Consider the following 12,166-nt stretch of genomic DNA (forward strand, 5'->3'; position numbering starts at 1 on the left):
AAATTTAATTTAATCTCTTAGAAAAAACTCAAGTCATGGAATTGTTCTCATGCCGTGAAAAATTGCAAGCACGTTACTGGCATCATGCATATGAGATTAGCATTTATTTACCTTTGTGTTTCATATATCATGTTCCGGATGACCAAACTGAGGGGTAAGTCTCCATGGTCATGGGACAAGTCAGTACTGTAGAGGATGGCATGACAATTCAATTAATCAAACCCACAATAACAGATTTCAATCACTACTTGACCACAATCGGTTTGCATGAGGCCTAGAAACAGGGGCTTGTCAAGCCGCTACCCCTATTTGTATTCTTCTGACGTTGTCGAAGACTTCAGAACTTATAGTCCGTGAGCAGAGAATCAAGTACTTAACTACAAACAACCCATTAGATCAGCGATACTTGAAGTGTGCTATGCAGAGGCCTGGGGCTCCGTAAGGCCTCTGCTTCATGGAAATAGTATCAACCTAAAGAAAGGACGTCAAGTCTTGGCACACACTGCGATAAAAGGGAGGAGGAGGAGAGTAGTGTTTAACGTCCCGTCGACAACGAGGTCATTAGAGACGGAGCGCAAGCTCGGGGGAGGGAAGGGTGGGGAAGGAAAGCGGCCGTGCCCTTTCAAAGGAACCATCCCGGCATTTGCCTCAAGCGATTTAGGGAAAACACGGAAAACCTAAATCAGGATGGCCGGAGACGGGATTGAACCGTTGCGATAAAAAAGTCTTACAAATATCAGATCACTCTAATAAAACTCATTTTTCCCTCTCAGTGCGTAACAGCTGAAAATGAGGCGACGTGAAGCATAATAATCTACAATAATACTAAGATCAAAAACTACAGAAAAGGATTTAGCTTTTACGAGAACGACACTTGTTTCTACACACGTATGCAGCAGAGCAGATTTGCTGAAGCTTCCCCCCTCCCCCCTTTCTCTCTCTCTCTCTCTCTCTCTCTCTCTCTCTCTCTCTCGCTGCCTGTTGTCTCATCTACACATGCCATCCTTCTCTTATCCACAAACACCTCAAAGAATTTTGTCCCTTCACCGCTCGGAGCTATTTACACCCGCGCCATGGAGCACAGAGTGTAGAGTTTGTGCTCAAGTTTGCAATTACAATGGGCAGTCAGTTCGGCACGGCGAATTCACGCACCGCTCTCGGACTGCAATATATTCTATTCGTGTTTGTTACTGATAACAGCTGAAAAATTCACTATCTTGTGGCGATATTATTCTTTGTTTGTCGTAATGCAAAATTAACCTTTCTATTTTAAAAGGTACAATAGAGTTCTAATTAAAGGTGTTGCATCAAAATCTTCCATCGAAAGTTCAACTGTGATTAGCGCAGAAAATGCAGCATCAACATCAAAAATCTTACGTCAAGTATATGAGGTTCAAGAGGTTATTTAACGGCTCCCAGCTCCATGGTTCAAGCAGTAACATACACAGATCGTAAAGAGTTTTGCATCAGCCCGGTTCCCAGAACTCATGAAGATAGACGTTGAATAGGGATATTGTAACACAGTCTCTTTGACTGTTCAAAGATGTCACTAAACCCGCCCAAAGCCGGTCGAAGTGGCCGTGCGGTTAAAGGCGCTGCAGTCTGGAACCGCAAGACCCCTACGGTCGCAGGTTCGAATCCTGCCTCGGGCATGGATGTTTGTGATGTCCTTAGGTTAGTTAGGTTTAACTAGATCTAAGTTATAGGGGACTAATGACCTCAGCAGTTGAGTCCCATAGTGCTCAGAACCATTTGAACCATTTGAAACCCGCCCAAGGATGTAACCATTTGAACCATTTGAAACCCGCCCAAGGATGTAAACAACAACGCATGAGCAACCTCTATTAGGCGGAGAGGGTTCGACAGCAGATCAGTTCCAGTCATTCCACTAGGATGGAGGTATACTACTCTTGTCTGTAGATCAACCATGCCTAGACGGTAAATACCGCAGTTCGACAGCGTCCGCATTGTTACTTTGTGCCAGGAAAGGCTCTGAACAAGCGAAGTGTCCAGGCGTCTCGGAGTGAACCAAAGCGATGTTATTCACACATGGAGGAGATACAGAGAGGCAGGACCTGTCGATGAAATGCCTCGCTCAGGCCGCCCAACGGCTACTACTGCAGTGGATGACCGCTACCTACGGATTATGGATCGGAGGAATATTGACAACAATGCCACCATGTTGAATAATGCTTTTCGAGCAACCACACGACGTTGTGTTACGACTCAAACTGTGCGCAAAAGGTTGCATGATGCGCAACTTCACTCCCGAGGTCCATGGTTGCAACCACGGCATCATGCATCGCGGTGCAGATGGGCCCAACAACCATCTGAATGGACCGCTCAGGATTAGCATCACGTTCTCTTCACCTGTGATTGTCTCATATGCCTTCAACCAGACAACCGTCGGAGACGCGTTTGGAGGCAATCAGGTCAGGCTGAATGCCTTAGACACACTGTCCAGAGAGTGCAGCAAAGTGGAGGCTACCTACAGTTTTGGGGTGGCATTATGTGGGGCCGACGTATGCCGCTGTTGGTCATGGAAGGCGCCGTAACGGCTGTACAATACATGAATGCCATCCTCCGACCGATAGTGCAACCGTATCGGCAGCATATTGGCGAGGCATTCGTCTTCATGGACGACAATTCGTGTCCCCATCGTGCACATCTTGTAATTGACTTCCTTCAGGATAACAACATAGCTCAACTAGAGTGGCCAGCATGTTATCCAGACATGAACCCTATTGAACATGCCTGGGATAGATTGAAAAGGGCTGTTTATGGACGACGTGAACCACCAACCACTCTGAGGGATGTACGCCGAATAGCCGTTGAGGAGTGTGACAATGTGGACCAACAGTGTCTTGATGAACTTGTGGATAGTATGCCACGACGAATACAGGCATGCATCAATGCAAGAGGACGTGCTACTGGTTATGAGAGGTACCGGTGTGTACAGCAATCTGGACCACCACCTCTGAAGGTCTCGCTGTATGGTGGTATAACATGCAATGTGTGGTTTTCATGAGCAGTAAAAAGGGAGGAAATGATGTTTATGTTGATCTCTATTCCAGTTTTCTGTACAGGTTCCGGAAGTCTCGGAACTGAAGTGATGCAAATTTTTTGATGTGTGTATATAACGACGGACGTAAGGTGAAAAAAGGAAGTATGACGAATCTTACATCAAAATCTGACTTGTTGATTCTAAGAGCTCACCTCTCTGCATGTTATGTAGCAAGCTACTTCTGAAGAGTTCCATCCTTCTTGTTAAGATGCGCCGACATTTAGAAACTATACACTCCGATTGTAAAGTCAAGTATGTGAAATTTTTTATATGTAGGAAAGAACATATTTTCAGAAGTCAAAAAACTACGACGTACGCAAGCCGAACTGTGAATGTAAAAGCCGTGGAGGCGTATGTGGTCATAAATCAGTTTGGACAAGCAGCTGAAGTGCACACTATCGCTGAGAATTTAATAAAACTACATGTGGCTGAAGCAACACTATGTACGCTAGATGAGAAATCTGCGAAACGTCAGTCTACAGCGCCGCTTTCGAAAGACACTGTTTCGCGTCGAATTAACGATCTCAAGGCTGTAACAAGCAGGAACTAGTTGATCTGTTTCATCGCAACAAATTCGTATTCCAAATGAATGCGCTAACTGATGTTCTTGGACTGTCCATATTGCTGATAACTGTACGACATCCATATAAACACTCACTCGAAGATTTGCTAAAGTATTAATCACTGCGTCACTTCCGTGATTCGTTTTCTGTCCTATTCCATTAGTCGCCCTTTTTAAGTCCTTTCCCAGAAGCAAGAATCTCTCTTTATCAGAGAAATGAATAAAATTTACAGCTTCAAAAGACAATTAATGAAATATCTACTAAAACAGCCATAATATCTGTTTTTGTTGCTGTAGGCATCCCTTATCCCATTACACTTAAGTTACCCTCTTTTGAACCATAATTTCCTCACTTACCAAAGCTCTTAGTTGATGAAGTCAGCCTACAATTCTCTTCCTCCCAGTACAGAAAATACGTCTTTTGTTGATATATAAATACATTTTGTACCTGTTACTGTTGGTATTATTACTATTAGCATTAGTAGTAATACCGCTAGTATTAACGCCATTAGTTCTTAACCTACTTACATGTAGGTGTAGATACACATAATACTTTCCAAACAATAAAGAAATGCGCCCTTGAAAAATATTCCTATTTTGCAGTACACTAAAGAAAAGGTTATTATACCCTCTACTGTTTTGAGATTATTGTGATCAAAAAAATACTGTCACGATTCTAAGAAACCAATACGGTTTTAACTTCCATCGATGACGATTTCATTAGAAACAGATCTCAATTCTTGGGTAAGGCAAGGACGGGGAACAGCTGTGTCATTTTGAAATGAACCATCCTGTTTCTCTCCGTAATAAATTTAGGGAAACAACGGAAAAGAGAAATCTGCATTGCTGAACAGCAGTTTGAGTCACACTCCACCCCCAAAGCGAGATTATCCCGCGCTAGCAAAATTGTTGGAAGATCTCAGTTCCTTCGTGGACCTAGTCGAGTGCTATCATAACTAATCATTCCACGGGCATTTGAACTCCTAGGGACAAGCGCCTGTGTTATTAACATTTGAGTCTCATCAAGCGTAGAACTGTTTTCAATTTTGTCGTAAATGAAACGAATGAGTCTCCGTACGTCCTGTTTGAAGTAACATATGCCTTGGAGTCAACGATACCACCCAAAATATGTATCCTGTTGTCTCAACCTTCCAGTGCGCAATATTCACAAAGATCATGGTCGTCGGTTGTGTTCTTTCCATTTGATCGTTGTACTAAGCTTTCATCTGGCCATGGCAACTTTCATCAATGTACGGTTTCCGTTTCTATGCTCTTGTTTTTATAGAATGAGTTCCGCTCATAGCACTCTGTACAAAAATATTCCCTCATAGTTCACCATCGACTCTCAATTTCCGGTATACTTACACTAATAATCTTCCTTTTCATTGATACCTTAGTACTGACTGTATTACGCACATTTGTATCTTCACCACTACCTTACTGTGTCCGCTTCCGTAGCTGAGTGGCCAGCGGAGATGAGTACCGTGCACGGAACCAGTTTAGATTTGGAACCCGGTACTAATAGGTATTTTTTCCCTGCAGGGAGGACTGGTAGGGCGAGCACTCAGCCTCGTTATACCATCTGGGGATCTACGGGAGCGAGCAGCAGTAGCGGTTCCAAGGTTAAGAAACCCGAAACGACCGACAGAGGAGTGTGCTGACACCATGTTCCTCCATATTACATCCAATGACTCAATTAGCAGAAGATAACACGGCAATTGGTAGTGCTCAATTGGCCCGTTTAGGAGCACAAAGCGGAACTTTACCGTACTTTCTAGTACTAAACGTTATTAAGTCTCCAAAGACATCACTGTGGTGAATACTCACAGTGTATTGTGAAAATCCCAGTCACTCACTTAAGGTCTCAGGGCGCAGAAGCGATAATTCAGATTTGCTATATTTTTCACTCGACTGCTAATCTCGTTTCGAACTGATTTCAAGAAACTAAGAAACACTATTACAAGCAGGTGAATAACATGACTAGTTTTCATACTCATTGTAATGTAGCGCATTAAATGTCTGCAGAAACATCAGAGTGCGGTTACTTGTTTCTCGTCTGTTTTGGACAGAAATAAAATCTATAAAGTTCAATGAATTCTAAGACATGTTCAAAATTATACCCTAATCGGCCAGAATATCATGATTACAGATCTGTCATCGATATAAACCCGCCCATGCGATAGCAGCGTCACCTGACCTGGCAACAACAGAGTATTAGACACACGCACGGTACATGGAGTAACAGTGAGCGTGCTGTCCGTGTGTAGAGTGAGGAGGGCGAGCGGTGTATCTCAGTTTGACCGAGTGCAGATTGTGATGACCCGATGGCCGGCACGACTTATTGGTGTTCGAGGAGTGCTGTGGTGAGTGTTCCCAAGACGTGGCGGAACGAAGGTGAAACCAGGACCACACGTCATGGGGTTGGGCGGCCGCCCCTCGTTACAGATGTTTGACATCAGAGGCTGGCCAGACTGGTAAAACAGGACAGGCGGCGAACTGTGGCGGAACTAACATCAGACTTTAATGCTGGGCAGAGTGTAAGTGTGGTTGAACACACAGTGCACGAGAACTCCTAACGATGAACCTCCGCCGCCGAGCACTGCAAGTGACAATGTTAACACCACAACATCGCCAAACTACAGCTGAAATGGGCACTTGACTACTGGCCGTTGGCGCAGTGGCACAGCGTTGCATGGTCTGATGAATCCCGATGCCTTCATCATGCCGACTGGAGGGCGTGAATCTGTCGTCTTCCAGGGAAACAGATCCTTGACTTGTGTACCGCGCGACGTAGACAAGCTGGGGGCGGCTCCATTATGCTTTGAGGAACATTCACGAGGGCATCCACCGGTCCAGTGGAGCTCGTGCAAGGAGTATCCTTTACTAGTTGTAGACCATGTACAACCCTTCATGACGATCGTGTTTCCCCACGACAGTGGCATCTCTCAACAAGATAATGCGGCATGTCACAAGGCCAGGAGTGTGATACAGTAGTTCGAGGAACACAGTGGTGAGTTCCAATTGATGTGCTAGCCCCTCCCCCCCCCCCAATCCATCCAGATCTTAACCCGATCAAACACATGTGCAATGAGACTGGAGGTGGCGTCAGAGCTCATCGCCCTCTCCCCAGAATTTACGGGAATTAGGTGACTTGTGTGTGCCAGTGCCAACTCTCTCCGCCGACCTACCAAGGCCTCATTGCTTCCATGCCACGACGCACCGCCGCAGTTATCGTTATCGCATACTTGCTATTCGGTAGGTGGCCATAATGTTCTGGCTGATCAGTTTAAGTTCTTTACTTCAGATTGATTGTAACTGCACTCTCTGCCAATTTAGCACGAAAAAACTGCCAAAGCAATGACCTTCATTTCATTAGTGGAGACAGGCAGCGATTTCATTATTATTCTACAAATTGATGCCAACTGATTTTACACAGGGAGATTTCAATATTTCAAAAAAAGTAACATCTTGTACTAGCTAGTTCGAGCAGAGGTCCATGGGATTGAATCTGAAAACTATGTGATGGACATATATATATTCACATATCATTTCTGCCTCGAAAGGAAAAACGGTGCTGATCGACCGCCGTGTCATCCTTAGCTGACAGGCGTCACTGGATGCGAATAAGGAGGGCATGTGGTAAGCACACCGTTCTCTCTACCGGAGCCGCTACTTCTCAGTCAAGTAGCTTCTTAGTCGGCCTCACAAGGGTTGAGTGCACTCCGCTTGCCAACAGCTCTCGGCAGCTCGGACGGACATCCATTGAAAAGCTAACCAAGCCCGACAGTGCTTAACTTTGGTGATATGACGGGAACCACTGTTATCACTGCGGCAAGGCCCTTGGCCTTATAAAGCGTGTAGGTCAGTGAAGTTGTTACTAAGCATCTAAATGGATTATATACGGCACTGAGTGTGACAAGTTGACGTATATTTAATTTGTACTAAGTATCATATTTTGTTGGATTTGTTGGTTTCGGGAAAATGTTCGCAAAGGCCACATTTAAATTACAAATAATTTAATTTGGAGATGTTTGTGTATTAAGTTATCACCCTTTATCGAATACAAAAATACCTGAAGAAATAATATTATTTTATTAGACGTAAGAGTTACAATGATTATAAGTGTAAACGTAAAACGCAGTGTTCAACTTCTGTTATGCTTTAAATGGAAAAATACTTGATGGTTGAGCTCAATATTCCATATTAATATGCAGCAATTAAAGCTGTTTTTTTAGCCAGATCGAATGCGAGAGTAAATCCATGGTCGATGGTTTGGTGCAAGCAATTTTCTATCCTCCGAATTAAAAGTTTATCCTCATCTGGTGTCTGATAAAGTTCACCGTTCGAGAGTTTCAAAACCGTTGTGCCAATCTTCATCATTGCACTACGTCGCTCAAAGTGTCTTGTTTGATTTGCGGGAATTTGTTCCAATTTCGCTTTATTGCAAGAGGATGAAATAATTAGGAATATCGTTTTCGTGTCTTCATATAGCAACGACGTTACATCAGACTACCTTTATACCAGGCTGATACTGATGGCGGTGGCAAACTGGGTGGAAAAATTCGATGACGCAGAGACAGGTGTATCCTGTGAATGCGTGGATTACTCGTTTCATCCCTGTCCGCGGAGATAACCTGCGACCGAAGGGGAACGCGCTCGATCTGCTATCTGCAGCCATCCATCAATCTGTCGGTCGGAATTCCCTGTCCGGTCGCCAGGGGTCCCCCACCAATCAATCTTGCCGAGACCGCGGTATTCTTCTTGCTGTCGCATTCAGTGTTTCGGCCACAGGCCTCCAGGCCGCAGAAAGGAATGGCGAGTTATGGCAGGACAGCAGTAATTTGGGACTATTACAAGGAATAATGAAAAACAACACAGATTTTCTCGCTTCTTCCCTGTTAGTGTAAACTCTGCGACGGTGTCACAGATACCCAGCGTTTGTGTCGGAGTGCAAACTACCACATTTGAATGTCATTTATACTGCAATACCTCACCGCAATACTCTCACCGCTGAACTACCCTGATGACCCGAAACATTTACGACCATCTGCTGGAAAGTCATACAGCAGCGATTCTGCATGGCGTGGATTCGATAACTACTAGGTAAGTTTCCGGACGTATGACGCGTGGCACCATGGGGGATTGCATTTCCATAAAATAGCTTAGATATACCACACGTGTCTTTATGGTAAAATAACTACGACCGCAAATATAAAGTGTAGTAACAGATTTCCCTCTGAAACTAGCAACGCAGCACACACACCTTGCCCCGGATAGACCCTTGTCCTAGAGTCGGGTAAGCTGGAAGCGGTGTGCAATTCTTTTTAGGCACTCCAGTAATGATAATTCAACACGTTGAAATTTGCTCCACAATTCAGTAGCAGCAAAATCATTTTCACGGTCACGTCCACTTTTCTTTTACTGTGTTAAAGCATAGCTCTGTTTCACTTTGCAGTTGCTTTAAAACTTCCGTAAACTCGTCGTTAGAAGGATGGGGTTTGTAAATTTGTTGTTTTAAGCCGCGCGGGATTAGCCGAGCGGTCTAAAAACGCGCTGCAGTCATGGACTGTGCGGCTGGCCCCGGCGGAGGTACGAGTCCTCCCTCGGGCATGGGTGTGTGTATGTTTGTCCTTAGGATAATTTAGGTTAAGTAGTGTGTAAGCTTAGGGACTGATGACCTTAGCAGTTAAGTCCCACAAGATTTCACACACATTCGAACATTTTTGTTGTTGTTTTAAATGTCGATGATACGACTCCTCCCTACTTACAGCTCTTGTTTCATCAGCCGGTATACTGTCTTATACGTTAGGGGAAAATTTAGCCTCTTTACTTACATGGCTTTCACGTACACAGTCTAGAAAAAAATATACTGGTCGTAATTGGGAGCAATATCATGCAACTACGAAGGCATCCTCCACTGTGATGGAGGTAGGAATCATAAACCAAAATTATATTTCAGAAACTTTGCGACTTCTGATGGAGAACTGGTATATTCAGAACGATGAACAAATTCGACTGTCTTTCGAGACCATGTCTGATCTAAGTAAAACGGCTGCCTTTATTGTTAACGCTTGGAAACACTTTGCTGCCACATGAACTGTAACTTCAAAATCTAAGATTAATGCTACAGGGATAAAACTTTTTGTGCAGAAACTACGATATCCTCCCACATGCATTCTTATGCTATAGCCGGCCGAAGTGGCCGTGCGGTTCTAGGCGCTGCAGTCTGGAACCGCGAGACCGCTACGGTCGCAGGTTCGAATCCTGCCTTGGGCATGGATGTGTGTGATGTTCTTAGGTTAGTTAGGTTTAACTAGTTCTACGTTCTAGGGGACTAATGACCTCAGCAGTTGAGTCCCATAGTGCTCAGAGCCATTTGAAACATTTTTTTTCTTACGCTGTACAGTATTTGATAACATTAAACGAAAAGCAACTTTGACATACCCCAAGGTAGTTAAATGCAAAGCCGATGAAAATGTTTCGGACTTCGGTGAAACCTAAAATTTCTCATCCCCTACTACAGTACTCATTTTGCTACAACAAAATAGCAGATTTTGTTCAAAAGTGAAATATGCTATATCACATTACTGGCCATTAAAAATGCTGCACCACGAAGATGACGTGCTACATACGCGAAATTAAATCGAAAGGAAGAAGATGCTGTGATATGCAAATGATTAGCTTTTCAGAGCATTCACATAAGGTTGGCGCCGGTGGCGACACCTACAACATTCTGACATGAGGAAAGTGTCCAACCGATTTCTCATACACAAACAGCAGTTGACCGGCGTTGCCTGGTGAAACGTTGTTGTGATGCCTCGTGTAAGGAGGAGAAATGCGTACCATCACGTTTCCGACTTTGATAAAGGTCGGATTGTAGCCTATCGCGATTGTGGTTTATCGTATCGCGACATTGCTGTTCGCGTTGGTCGAGATCCAATGACTGTTTGCAGAATATGGAATCGGTGGATTCAGGAGGGTAATGCGGAACGCCTTGCTGGATCCCAACGGCCTCGTATCACTAGCAGTCAACATGACAGGCATCTTATCCGCATGGCTGTAACGGATCGTGCAGCCACATCTCGATCCCTGAGTCAACAGATGGGGACGTTTGCAAGACAACAACCAACTGCACGAACAGTTCGACGACGTTTGCAGCAGCATGGACTATTAGCTCGGAGCCCATGGCTGCGGTTACCCTTGACGCTGCATCACAGACAAGAGCGCCTGCGATGGTGTACTCGACTACGAACCTGGATGCACGAATAGCAAAACGTCCTTTTTCGGATGAATCAAGGTCCTGTTTACAACATCATGATGGTCGCATCCGTGTTTGGCGACATCGCGGTGAACGCACATTGGAAGCGTGTATTCGTCATCGCCATACAGGCGTATCACCCGGCGTGATGGTATGGGGTGCCATTGCTTACACGTCTCTGTCACCTCTTGTTCGCATTGACGGTACTTTGAACAGTGGACGTTACATGTCAGATGTGTTACGACCCGTGCCTCTACCCTTCATTCGATCCCTGTGAAACCGTATATTTCAGCAGGATAACGCACGACCGCATGTTGCAGGTCCTGTACGGGCCTTTCTGGATACAGAAAATGTTCGACTGCTGCCCTGGCCAGCAGATTCTCCAGATCTCTCACCAATTGAAAACGTCTTGTCAATGGTGGCCGAGCAACTGTCTCGTCACAATACGCCTGTTACTACTCTTGATGAATTGTGGTATCGTGTTGAAGTTGCATGGGCAGCTGTACCTGTACACGCCATCCAAGCTCTATTTGACTCAATGTCCAGGCGTATCAAGGCCGTTATTACGGCCGGAGGTGGTTGTTCTGGGTACTGATTTCTGAGGATCTGTGCACCCAAATTGCGTGAAAATGTAACACATGTCAGTTCTAGTACAATATATTTGTCCAATGAATACCCGTTTATCATTTGCATTTCTTCTTGGTGTAGCAATTTTAATGGCCAGTAGTGTACTTTCCAAGCAGCACTAGTTGTGGAAGACTCATGGAATAGAATAAACGCGGAGTTGCAAAAGTAACGTAGAATGTGATTAGGAATTTAATTTAGCGGTACTTAAATCTATCTTTCGCGACAGTTAAAAAGTATTTTTTTTTTGCGTTAGTGAAAGTTAATTACTGCGGAATTTCTTTTACGTTTTTGTGCATTTGCTGTACAGGGCTACACCAGACGTGTACGCACAAGTCACGCAATTCGCTCATATCACGGTCTAATAGCATTCCATAAGTATTCCGTCAGGTTCAGATCAGGAAATTTTGTAGCCAAGACATCGTCGACAGTTTAATGTCATTCTCCTTAAACCACTGTTCCACGATTCTGACCGTGTGACAATGATGCTAAGTCAGTCATTGTGGACTTTACTATGCAGGTGGTCCGCAATGATGTTGACGTGGTCTATGGCCGTCATTGTGTCTTCGATTATTACCACAGATCCAAAAGCAGCCCAGGTGGCATAACATTTGCTCCCCACGGACCTGCGTTTGTGAGGCGGCGCATATTTCGAGTA

The 12,166-nt window shown here is 44.6% G+C and overlaps 1 protein-coding gene across 1 annotated transcript in view; it reads right to left on the reverse strand.

Annotated features, from left to right (window-relative positions):
• The window catches only part of LOC124772482 (follistatin-related protein 5-like), a 503,208-nt gene that overhangs the window by 145,749 nt on the left and 345,293 nt on the right, over window positions 1-12,166 (reverse strand). The gene's annotated exons all lie outside the window — the stretch shown is intronic.

This window comes from Schistocerca piceifrons, chromosome 1 (assembly GCF_021461385.2).
Source record: "Schistocerca piceifrons isolate TAMUIC-IGC-003096 chromosome 1, iqSchPice1.1, whole genome shotgun sequence".
In the NCBI taxonomy this organism is placed as follows: Eukaryota; Metazoa; Arthropoda; class Insecta; order Orthoptera; family Acrididae; genus Schistocerca; species Schistocerca piceifrons.